The sequence below is a fragment of the Dermacentor andersoni genome, chromosome 4 (assembly GCF_023375885.2).
Source record: "Dermacentor andersoni chromosome 4, qqDerAnde1_hic_scaffold, whole genome shotgun sequence".
Classification (NCBI taxonomy): domain Eukaryota; kingdom Metazoa; phylum Arthropoda; class Arachnida; order Ixodida; family Ixodidae; genus Dermacentor; species Dermacentor andersoni.
The window spans coordinates 54,090,322-54,095,467 of NC_092817.1; the positions used below are offsets into that span (position 1 = coordinate 54,090,322).

Below are 5,146 nucleotides of genomic sequence, written 5' to 3' on the forward strand. Positions count from 1 at the left end.
GCCCTGCGATGCATGCGCCTTTCTTTTTAGACATGAGATCGCGTTATATTCGTAACATGCATATATATGTGTATATATATGTATGTGTGCATCGTTATCTTTCTTTTCTGGAACCGAAAGTCCTACGCCATCGTGTTGTATTCGTGGTTGCATTATTTACGAGCAAATACGCCATATTTCAAAATACCCGTGCGTGCCATGACTTGTCTTCTTTTTTATCTTCCCAACCCTAGGGGCAGATCGTGTAACCAAGTGACCGTGGCACTGCCCTGAGGGACAACGCAGCCACTGTCGCCGCAGCGTCGCTTCGGCATCTAATCGCCGAGGTGGGAGTGTTTAGCTTGCGAGGGCGGCACGGCCATTAACTTCCTCATCAAAACTGATTGACAACATTGGCAAATTATGTGCAGTTAACTGTAGTGCTTCATTAGGCACGAGCTTCCTTGGACGGCCGCAGCCACATCGGGTCGTCGCCGTGACGGAAGCGGAGAGGACGGGGTGGGGCGATTCTAGCTGCAGGCTTAGCTAACACTAGGCAGGTAGCCGACACTGCGCAGGCCACAGCTGGCAGGAGTCCTCTCTCGTTTGCGACACGGCAATCGGCCCGTTCCGGGTGCTATCGCTTCCCGGCCACAATTTCGCGTCCACGCGCGCGAAAGGGCGCGTAATGTGGAATCGCAGAAGTCGGTGGCATCCGGAATTTGTGTCAGGCTAACCAGTGGCGTATTACTTCCAGTTCGTCTAGCTACGCTGAAGCACGGACGTTGCCTTCGGTCCGCAACGCGGCGCGTTGCGGCCAAAGTACGTGACCACTTTTTTTCTTTTCCATTCCTTGTGCCACGCTGTTTCTGTCGCTCGACACGAGGACCATGTTTGGCGAGTTCATCTCCCACGGGTCGTGCGGTGACGCTTGTAATGGTGAGTACCTACTTTCTGGTTATATTCCCAATTTGAAAAGCTGTCATTTTTTAAGTTTCAGGTACGCACCCTAGGCCTCCGCTTTCAGCGCACTCCAGCAACGTCCCTGCGTCCAGCAGTGTCCCGGACGGTTGACGTTCAGTGCCTGTCATCTCTCGGCTGACCGCCTGTGTACTTCTCCTCCAGCCACACAGCTACTGGTTTCCTGGCCAATGAACAAACCTGCACGACCCACCCTGCAGTACGTCGACTGCTAGTAAGTAAATCCGAGTTCTTCTCGCCCGTGCTCTGGCGTTGTGCTTACGAGTGCTTAACACGACGCCTCCTTGTCGTTTCAGTTCCCCAGCCTTTGCCATCAGTCACGTGCGACGGATTTTCCTGCGCCCTGCCGTGTCCCAGACGGGTGACTTTCATCGCCTGTCGTCCCGTGGCTGACGGTCTGTGCACTTCTCCTCCAGCCACACGGCTACTGGTGTCCTGGCCAACGAAGAAACCTGCACGACCCGCCGTGCAGTACGTCGACGTTGCGTAGGTACATCAGAATTCTCCGGGCCCGTGCTGCGACGGTGTGCTGACGGCTCATTAACACGCTTTTTTTTTGTCGTTTCAGTCTCCAACCCTTGTCTTGACATCCGCCGCCCCTAAAGATTTGTTCCGCCTGTGTAGTAGGACATGAAGTCCAGTGCTCAGAGTAGTGCGGCAAGCCTTTCTCACGAGATAGTTCGTCACATTTCTACGCTCGCTGACGTTGAGCTGCAGGAAAAGTACCTCTCTGGCTCATCCATGCTGCTTCGATCACGCTGCACGACTGCGGAGTCGTGACACGAACACCGATCACAACATCCCTGTGACAGTTATTTCCGCCCGGTAGCTGTATAATGGCCGTTCGATAAAGGCTCGTATTGAAGGTCCCTGACTGTTTGACAAGCGGACTAAAACAATTCCAGGTAACATCCTGGCTCATCTGATACACTGCTCAGTCAATCTGGAGGTTCTTGCAGGTTAATTCACATCCTGTGCTCTCGTAATGGTACGTTCATGCTGGTTCGCATTGTGAAGTTGCACGCGCGTATGTGTTCGTATCAGCATGCGTGGGTTTCCGTGTGGTGCTGCATGTATGTTGTCTATTTATTGTACGCGCGTGCGACTTCGATCACTTCATCTGGTTGTTGGCGTATTTTTAGCTGGGTGCGTCCTCACTTCTTCCATGGAATCCTTGGTGGCTGGCCTCGTCTCGTCTGTGAATTCTTCAGAACGGTCGTTGATGGATCCGCAGTGATAGTCTCCAATCCTTTCCAAAATCCTTCCAACTTTGGCTCTGGGCGTTCCCCTTAATTGAAGGGCTTCCAGTGGTGTATTTGTCTGTAGCCCTTGCCTCGTCAACTTTTCTAATCCAAGTGGTTTCTGCTGGTATTTCCTTTGTCCATATCTTCCTTGTTTACCAAGTTATTCATCACGGCTAATGCGAAGCATCAGCGTATCGTTACAAAATGCATATGGTTGAATTAAAGACAATAAAACATTTCCGTTCGCTTGTGAGCGTCATGCTTATCCTTCGAAATACAGTGCTGGCATTGTACCCAGCTTACTTTTAAAAACCTGTCTACAGTCATTATTCATGTTAGTGGTAAAGCTGCGTACCACTACACAGCCAAGCAAAGCAGATCCTGATCCTTCCTTCAGCAAGATTGGACATTGATCGGACGCCACCACCGCACGTGCCTGCGATGTTAAGTCTTGATTACTGTTTCATCACCGTTACTTTTGTACTTCACTGTTCACTGCCCTGTGTAAATTTACCTTGCATGCACTTGTACTTTTCTATAACATGTACTTGCTGTACAATGTTCAATGGAAATTAATAAAATGACGACGGTGTTCTTTTTCTTTAGTAATATTTCCCCTGTGTGGAGAACATTGTACAGTTGTAAACATTTTGGCATTTTTTGTCGTGATCCTCTAATTGAACACTGGCTCCGTCTTCGATGACCGATTTGACAGTGCCTTTTGACTCAAATCGCAGTTTCGTTGTTACCAGTGTGTTTGTGAATGCGCTAGGAATCGCCCGATATCCAACTTTCGACGTAAGGCAAATGTTTCACCTTTTTCTGGAACTTATTCGCCGGGGTCGGTGCGGTGGTGAGCTAAGCCTAGGCTTGCTCCGCGGCCGCCGGGATTGGGCCTGATCCCGGCGTGGAACCATACGACATGGCGTCCGAGATGGAGATGGCCACGTCTCCGAAGACGTCGAGCCTTGGCCCCGGCCAGATGTGCGTCGAGGTGCAAGGGCAATAGATTTCTCCTGAGGTGTTCCACACTGGGATCGGCTGGTGGCAAGCGGGCCAGCGCATAACAGCCCCGGCGAGCGAGGGCTCCGCCACTCGCCAGTCGATGCCTAAAACAAGAGACCACTTCAACAGAAAAGTGATCGCATCGGCAGCAAGGGCAGCGAGGATGCCAGACGTGCTGCCGAGAGAGGCCGCGGGGAGGCCTAAACATCGCAAGAACGCAGACTGGGATCGTTGCCTCGGCCGTCATGGTGGCGGTGAGGGTTTCGAGAGAAGACGGTGCGACGGATACCTTCTGCCCCAACCTACACCAGAATATCATGGTGGTGAGTATCCCCGATAAGGGGCGTGCTTTGTCCTATGCCAAGATTCAAGCCATTCGCATCGGGGACAAGATACACGAGGTAGGCGCGTACCAAACTACACCATGGTACGGTCAAGGGGATCGTTCGAGGAATTCCTATCGAAGATACTCCGGCGGAGATTGACCGGAACGTTGTTAACTCAAGAAATCCATTAGGAAGAGGGGCGCAAGGAATTGGCAATACGACTACCGTAATTATAGTTTCCGAAGCCCGAAAGGTTCCAAATTATGTATGTTATGGCCCTGTGTTGCAGTCTGACGAGGTGCAGTCTGACGAGGTGCAGTCTGACGAGGTGCAGTCTGACGAGGTGCAGTCTGACGAGGTGCAGTCTGACGAGGTGCAGTCTGACGAGGTGCAGTCCGTACCGCAAGTATTTCGATGTCTGCAAGCAGTGCGGCAAATTAGGCCATACAAGAGACGTTTGTCCTAACCCCAATATGAAAGTGCGCTTCGGCTGTGGGGCCAATAACCCTGTCAATGGCAGCGAGTGTAACCCTAAATGCAAGCTCTATATGGGACAACACCGAATGGCCGATAGAGAATGCAAGAACAAACTCCCTACGTAGTAACGAAAAGGCAGTAGGAGCGCAAGGTAGCGGAACAGCGCGTACAGCAACACCCGGAGAGCACCGCTGCTGACGTCAGCAGGAGCGAGCGGCACAGCTCGTCGCCATGAGTCACGCTCGCGCGGGGACAACAGCGAAAGTCGAAACGGAATCATGAGCCGCAGCCGCCGATACCAATCCAATGACAAAGTCGGCTGGGCAGACGCAGTAAAGTCGGGGGTAGCCAAGAGAGCAGCAGCAGGAGCAGCAGCGATAGCAGCAGCAGTCACCGCCATTGCAAATTGGCGGAGGGAAATTTAAAGACGAAAGTGAGGCGATGGAGTCGCTCAGAGAAGCAAACGAGGTGTTGCGGAAGAACAATGAACTAGAGGCGACAGTCAGTAAGATAAATAAGTAAATGGAAGAGATCAAGAGAATGATGGCGGTTCAGCTACAGCAGCAGCAAGCACAGCAGTTATCGCCTCCACCACAGCAGATGGTAATGACCGAGGATGAACCAGAAGTAGCGGCGAATCCGAGGAGAGAGAACGTGGCCGCGGCGGGTCCGGCACCCAAGAGAAGGGCAATTGAAGATCTTAAAGAGCGTAGACTCGGAGATAGGGTAGACAATCTTGAAGATAGGCTCAACCGCTTTGAAAAGTATATTCGCACGACGTTCACGAAAACGATCACCTACCGTTTCATACCAATTGAACAGACGTGCCAGAAATTGGCTACGGCAGTGCAGAATTTGGCTACGCAAATGACTAACTTTAAGCAAACATGTATAGGACATCAACCACCGCAACCGCAACAGCAGTGAAAGGCCTCCTGGTCTGGCATTGCAATTGCAACGGTTCTACTGGGAAAAAGGCTGCACTTCAACAGCACTTAGAACAAGTATCAAGAAAGCCAGATATCATCATGTTGCAAGAGACCCTCATTGAGGAGGTCAAGCTCTCAGGTTATCGGTCCCACGCCAGCCCGCCAAGCCTTCGGGTGGCGGCCGGCAGTAACGGCAGGGGAGTTT

General features: G+C 51.8%; 1 long non-coding RNA gene across 1 annotated transcript; it reads left to right on the plus strand.

The window, feature by feature from the left end:
- The first annotated feature begins 250 nt into the window (after nt 1-250).
- Nucleotides 251-2,759, plus strand: LOC126537183 (uncharacterized). Its single transcript, XR_007600756.2, has 3 exons — nt 251-1,174; nt 1,257-1,450; nt 1,529-2,759. It is a non-coding gene; the product is annotated as an uncharacterized lncRNA (long non-coding RNA).
- Nucleotides 2,760-5,146: the final 2,387 nt, after the last annotated feature.